Here is an 8,080-nt window from a genome sequence, read left to right as displayed (position 1 = left end):
GAAAGTAGAAAAAAAATAAATAAAAATAAACAAAATCTAACAAAAAATCTGACATTTTATACTGAAAAAGTTGTAAAAAATCGGAAATTTTTGAGGTATCAGAATCAGAAAAATGTGTCTCTTATTTACGAGCAGCACATGTCAGGGGCGGCATTTTGAGAGGATAAAAATAGAAAATAGAAAAAATATCTAAAAGCTAACAAAAAATTTGAAATTTTATACCGAAAGTTTGTAAAAATCTGAAGTATTGGAGGTATCGGAATCGGAAAAATGTGGCCCTATTTTACGATTCCAAAACCGATTCTTTTAAATTTTTAATTTAATTTTTCATTATTGGTACTAATTATAAATATTTATTATTTTTAAATTATCACTAAAACTAAAATGAGAATAACCTCAAAATACGATGTAAATTTATTTTATTTGTAAAACAATTTTTTTAAATTGCATAAATTCTCTATGTAACCTTTCAAAGAAAGCAGTTGCTTTACATGTTCTGAAAAATGTTGAAAAATTAAACAGCAACAGTCTTTGCAGCCCGCGGCGATCGTAAGATTTGCTCCCCCCCCCGCCCGCATTTGATAATCTGTTAACCTTCAAAATTCCAAAAGCCCTCAAAATATTTATTTTCATGGAACTAATGTTAGACTGCAGCTATTAGTCCTAGATTTTCATCGTATTACAGTACTCGTCAAAGAAGACCAAAGATTTTTCAAAACAATTATATAATTTTCTTCGGATTAATGTTCACACAATTCCCTTCAGATTAATGTTTACATACTTATTATTATTGAAAAGAAATTGTTAAATTAAATTAACTGGCTACGTAATTGTATACGTAGCCAGTTAATTTAACAATTTCTTTTCAATTGAAATTTCTTTTCAATAATAATATATGACTTGGGTGCCATGAGCTATAATCGAAATCGAAACAACTCTCCACCCTCATTCCCTAGCCTCTGAACCACTAATAAAATAAAGACTGGGTACACAAATAAAAGAAACCAAATATTTTTTCAAAACAAAAACTTATAATTCAAATTATAAAAAAAATGTTAAATTAAATGAATTAGCTACACAAGCAAATATAATAATAAATTTAAATGAGAACATTTGAAAACCTGAAAATGTTATGAAATGATAAAATCATTTTTATTTACTTTTTTGTCGTTGTTGTTAAAGTCCGAATTTTTGCCAAATAACATGGATGTATCAAAGAGAGAATAGTCCGATGTAGTTTTCTTTTCTTTGTCCTCATAATGTTATTATTAAGAGGTCGAGCCCTCCAAAGAGAAAAAACGTCTTGTATCAGTGCTTTTTTAAATCCGTGTGTGTAATCGCTCAGTTTTCAGAAATTTGTTGTTGTTAATAACGTTTCAACTCTTTTAAAAATAGTTTTAATATATTTTAAATAAATGTATTTATGAATGGCAAATAAGGCTATAAATTTATTTTTTGTGAGAGAACTGTCGCAAGGCATCAAGTCGGTTGAAAATTTACAAACAGATTTTTCACGCCTTTTTTTCGGCAAAGTTATCAATGACTCTATCAAAATTCACTTCCTCGACAAGTTCCCTCTCTATTGAGAGGATTGCCAAGTCTGTAAGTCTTGTTTGGCTCATTGCTGATCTAAGGTAGTTTTTTATGAGCTTCAGTTTTGAGAAAGAGCGCTCACAGCTAGCAACGCTAATAGCTCTGGTGAGGAAAATTCTTAGCAAGATCACAATATTAGGGACGGAATCCCCAAGTTGGTATCTTTGTATAAAGTTCAAAAGTTCAAGAGGCCCATCGATTTTGTCTTTTTCTGAAGCTTTTACAACATACTGTAACCTCTTCCTTTCAGCAAAGAATTTCTCTTTTTCTATATCTTCGTCAAATCCACCAAGCTGACAATCATAATTATCATCAAGCAGATTTGACGGTATAACAAAAGCGTATTTATTTGCAAGATTGTGAACTTGTTGAAATCTGCAAGATATTTCTTCAGTCAATCTGTCTATGACAGACAGCATTTTCCGTCTCAACTCAGTATCAAAACTCAGCGCTGCATCAGTCAATCCTTCACCATCCATTTGTTTCTTTTTGCGAATATGACGCTCCATGCTTATCCCCATTTCAGAGCAGAGTGTTTTTGACTCGTCTATTGCAGTGTCCACTATCTTTTCTCTATTCTGAAGAAGGAAATCTTTCAACGCCGTCAGCCTGACAGAACTTTGTTGCAGATCCAGCCCTTTTTTTTGAAGATATTTCTGGGCATCATTGATTTCTGGGAGAATAGTTTTCCAAAGGTTCAGAAATAAAAGAAACGGAAACGATAGTACCGAGTTGAGAATTAAAGATGCATCTGATCTTGTGGTTGCATTTTCTCCTTCTTCTGTGAGCTGTTCCAGGGCAATGACGACTTCCAATATTTTTTTTATCACAACATCTACAGCATCTGCTCGACTACTCCATCTAGTATCCACAGTCCGTTTGATACTTAGACTGGTCAACTTGATAAATAGTTTAACAGTTTGGAGTTTTCAAAATTTCCATTAATTGAGAATAAATTGCTTTAATTCATTTCAATCACTAAGTTTAAAAAATGCAAGCATTAATTATTTCTGGAGATATACTCAGTGACCAGCTGACCTAACAGGATAGGGCCAAGCCCAGGCTTCGGCCAAGCACCGAAAAAACAAAATGACCTCAGAAAGATTTCATACTTAAAGGGGAACTTTCATACAAATTTTTATCGAATAGGTGCGAAAAGAAAGTTGGATATTTGGGTGTATATACACCGACATCAAAGAGGAAATAACATTAGATGCGAAAGTTTGAAGTCATTAATTTTATTATTGTCCAATTCATGAGGCTAAGACTTTGAAAGTATCAAACGTTTGTTTTTGTAGCATACTTTTTATAACTCCTTGTAAACTTTACAAGTGCTAGCTGGGGGATCGGACAAAATCACCCCGGGCAACCCCCACCATCTACTTCAAACAAAAGGAAAACAGATAAAATCTCAAATGAATAAAAAATATTAAAAATCAGTTTTCATATTTTAATTTTAATTTAATTGAATTTAGGAAAATTAGATACCATAGAACTAATTTTCGCAAGGTATGAAAATTAAGCAACTACAGAATAAATGTTAACTTAATAATAATAGACCAGTTTTCCTACCTAGCAAAAAATGGACGAATTTTCCATAGACGAATTTTCCGGGCACCCAAATGCCCGGGGGGGGGCAAATTTTACTACCGCCCCGGGCGACAAAAGGTCTAGCTACGCCACTGGCCATATCCAGCCTACAGTACTGACTGTGCTCCATCAAGTTACAGCTTTTTCTGCTCAATGCAACACTTTCTGAAGGGCTGCTGATCGACTCATTTGATGAAGACGAGAAAGTGTGTCAAGAATTTTTTATCAGCTGAATAGTAAAGTAAAAGAATATATAAAAAATAAAATTATCAACTTCATCCTGAACAACAAAAGTTTATAAACACTTGTGAAAAATTAAATTTTGATGCAATTTTTAATTTTCTTTCATTTATATTGTTATAGGGACCTTCATCTTTCTATTCCAGATGGCAATGTTACAATGCGCTTCAAACTTGCTTCTTTGGGTCATGATTCAAAACCTTGCAGATTGATGGCAAAAAGTATTCGAAAATAATGGTCTTTATTTTGAGGATTAATTTTTTTTTTTTTTTTTATTACTTTTGGGACAACTTAATATATGCAGTCTCTATATATGATAACTGTCTATATAGATGATCATTGCTCCTTTGGGTCATGAGTCATCTTCCCCACTGGGCAAATTAGGCAGAAGGCCATTTTTTAATGTGGAGAGTGAAGGGGAGGGGGACCAGCTTCCTCAAAGGGGGAACTGGATAGTGACAATTGGTATGAAGGGTTTCCCCTACATTGACCAATAACTGATTGCCCAAGCGCAATGGTCTGATATATGAGGTTGCCCCACATATGATTGCAGTATCTGCCGGAACAGATACTACACGAATGAGAAGGCCAAGAGGCCCGAGATGATATCATCTATTCATTACTTCATCATTTATGATGTCATAAAGGATATTTTCTTAGCGTATTCAAGATGTTTTAGTGAATGAGATAATCCCTTTGTGGTATCATTTCTTTGTGATGTCATAAAGGATTTGCCCAGTGTCTTTCAGTTGTGTTAGTAGATGACATCGTCTCTTTGTGACACTGAAACAAACAAACCACAAAAATAGGCAACAGAATAACAGAATTTTAAGTAGTAGACTGACGTCATAAAGGATCTCTAACCTGTTTTAGTGGATGACATCATCCCTTTGTGACGTCTTCGTTTTGTGATGGATTCACTCAGTTTGTTCCATATCTGTTTACAAAGATGACGTCATCCCTTTATAACATCATTCCTTTGTGACTTCATCGAGTATGCACAGATACAAACACGTTGATGCCTCCATTCAGTTTTGAAAGACAAAGGATACCACTTGTAGGGTCAACTGCACATGTAATTGTGAGGCAAGGGTTACACAATCACCACTCACACTTCTCCTGAATCGACACTACTTGAGTTCAGTGGCAAGGAGAAGTCCAAGACGACTAGAAACAATGCTGAGATAAGCGGAGAACACATACAGCACCTGGAAGTCCCAAATGGTCACCCATTTAGTACTGACCAGGTTCAATGTTGCTTGATCTAGCAGGAACCGGTGTGTCAACGTGATTATGCCATCTAGATACAAACAAAGATACTTACCAGATAGCCTGAGTAGGTTTTGTTCATGCCAAGTTAACGATACGTCCTAGACAATCAGTGTAGCAGAAGTTGGGTCATTTTTAAGGAGGTGATAACCTTGCATCTGTCTGGCTGATGTATGGTTCTGTGTAGTTCTCGGAGGTCAACCCTCTCAGAATTTACTTTCTCTCTTTGAGAAAGAGTTAGTTAATTACTAATCGCCTAAGGCACCCCTATTGAGCAATGCCAATGAGACCGTTGAAGTATTTTTGATAGTCAAAGTACACACATTACCTTGCATAGTAGCTTTTCAGTACCCCCCTTCTGACCTTGTGTCACATCTTCCTGTTGTGGGAAGGAAGTAAATACCTACAAACAACGAGGAGATTATAAAATGGACTTGGGTTTACCTGCAGCAACCTTGTATCTTTTTCTTCTCCTATTTTGTCCTTTAATCCTCACATTCTATGAATGAAGTTTCTAACAAAAAGGGGGAAGAATTGCTGTTTTCACGAATTACACTAACACGTATTGTTGGATAGTTTTCAATTCTGAAGAGCTATATTTTTTTTAGTTCCTACATCAAATGACTTCATACCTTGTAATGAGTGATTTCCATAAAACAAATATCAAGCGAGTTGGGAGTTGATTTTAAAACTACATGCCAGGCAAAGACAAACTTTTACAGAAGAAAATGTAGCCTGGGTTTACTTTCAGCAGTCTCGTAACTCTGCCTTCCCTTATTTTGTCCATTAGTCCTCACATTCCATGAGTAATGTTTTTGACAAAGGGGAAAGAATTGCTGTTTTCTGAGTCAGAATTTATCTATCTAACACATTGTTGGATAGTTTTTGCCCTTGAAGTAGTATATTTTAACTCCTTACAACAAGTGGCTTCATGCCTTGTTTGGGGGGGGGGTAATTGTCATAGAAAAACAAAGAACAAAAACAAAAGAAAGATCTGCAGCGTTTTAGTAGTATTTAGTAGTAGTAGTAGTATATATATATATATATATATATATATATAGAGAGAGAGAGAGAGAGAGAGAGAGAGAAAGAGAGAGAGAGATAGATAGATAGATAGATAGATATAAAATATAGACAAGCAATGTATTAACAGATCAAAATGCAATAAGAAAGAAAAAAAAAAGTTTTTGTACCCCTCGATGTAAATACTCACTTCAAATCTGACAAGCAGCCAAATCCCACCTCTACACGGTAGAAATCCCTAGATGTAAGAAAGCCTTCTACTCTAATAATTTCTTCCTCAGAACTGCTAGACTCTGGAATTCCCTTCCATGTTCTTGCTTCCCCAACTGTACTGACATGCACAAGTTCAAGTGTAATGTGAACAGACATCTTGCTGCTCAACTCCCTACATAGTATCCCTGCAACTTATGTTCCTGATAGTAGCCCCTTACATCAAAGTGGCACTGTGCCTTGTTTGGGATGAAAATGTAAAAAAAAAAAAAGAATATAAAAGATGAATATCAACGTTTCTAAATTTTTGAGATAAGGGTTGATAAGTTGAATTATTTGTATTATTTGGACTATTGTTCTCATCATGACTGTTCTTCTCATAATATTTCAGTCACAAGCACCTGTAGCATAACAAATAAAGTACTAAGTAAAATTCAGTTCTAAGTGACACACTTCTGGAGGTTGAAGGTTCAATTCTCATTGTGGGTAATACTAAGAATACAATAGCGAATTGCTTAAGACTTCTACTCTGTCATCGCTGATGGAAGAAGAAAATGCTACTGCTGTCGAGTAATTAAAAGGCTCCGTTCAAAATCTGTACAGATTACTGAGTTTGACATAAAAAAATTCCCGAGTTCGACAAGATACACTTGAAGAAAGTCGGAGGTTACATCAGCTGAAACGTTGTGAGAATAGCACGGAAAATGAGAATAGTAGTCTGAAAAATCCCAAATAATACATGAATATTAACATTGAGAATATTCAGAGATACTTTAATTGGATTCACACTTTGTTTTTATTTATTAATGAGTCATTACTTATCAAGGCTAAAAGCCATTCGAAGATAAGGATTAATAAGATGGATAGATTATCATTAAAAAATATTTTTTCTTTACTTTAATTCGCCCAAAACAAGAGACACTACCACTGAGGCATAAGTGACTACTGTAAATAAGAGGACACATTTATAGCGGCATTCTAAGTGGGTACGTATGTAGAAAACTGCTTGTTTACATTAAATTTAAACTTCTAATAATTGGTATAGTTGGCGAAACAGGCAGTATTGGGGGGATTCCACAGGTAAGCGGTTTGAGGAAATAAGTATAAAGCCTTCCGTCATCCAGAGACATCTACAGTGAAAGAGTGTGGGTTTTCCTGCTTGTTGGGTTGGTCAGGGTTTTCACATTTAGGAGACACGTGCATCAAGTTAACTCACTGACATATCTTTCTCTCTTTGCCTCTTCTCCTTTGTTCCACATCTCTCTCCCAACGCTGTTTCACCTCTACCCAACCCATTTCTTTTCCTTGTTTTAATTTACCTTTTTTTTTTTTACAAAGAAGTCACCACTTATCAAGGCCCAAAGGCCACTCGAGGATAATGGTTAATAAGTGTACAGTGGTCAATGGGACAGTGACGTAGTAATTGTTTGTAGTGGAAATTTGGTAAATTGGATTACTTAAGGGGAACGACTCACCAAGAACTTGTTTACGTTGGACTTGAAGACGACCATAGTCAGCCAGAAAGCAGGCAAATGGAAGAGAGTTCCACAGGTGTGCAGTTCTAAGAAGAGACCTTTGTTCATGGAATCTACGTTTAGGTTTAGGCACGGATGAAGAGTGGGGGAAATTATTGATAGTGTTTTCAGCTAGACGAGTGTTTTTCATGAAAGTTTGGCGAGGGGAGACCATAGATTGAAGCTCAGACAAGCACTTGCCATGAAAATAGTGATAAAGCAGAAACAAGATCGCAACGTCTCTTCTGTGAGAAAGAGGTTGCAAGAAAGAGAAAGGCTACAAAGTCTATTTTGAACTCTGCAAAGGCAGGATAAGATCTTTTTAACAACTCCTGCCCAGATGTAGCAATAGTACTCCATCCTTGAATGTAGCTTTCAATTTTAAAGTTATTGCTTCCCAGGCAACATCAAGTTTCTTCCCCAACCATTTTCTCCAAAATATAATGACATTTATATTTGCTTTAATTTATTCCTGGGCAACACTAAATTCATCTCCCCTCAATAATATAATCAAACACATATTTATTTTAGCATATTCCCAATCAATTTTGAGTTTTTGTCTTTCCCTTCTTCATCAAGAATATACCATATTGAAAATGTACTACTGTATCATTGTACACACCTATTCTATCTAGGATACT

Source organism: Euprymna scolopes, chromosome 2 (genome assembly GCF_053919585.1).
Source record: "Euprymna scolopes isolate OS-2025 chromosome 2, ASM5391958v1, whole genome shotgun sequence".
In the NCBI taxonomy this organism is placed as follows: Eukaryota; Metazoa; Mollusca; class Cephalopoda; order Sepiida; family Sepiolidae; genus Euprymna; species Euprymna scolopes.
Note: the sequence above shows the minus strand (reverse complement) of the source record.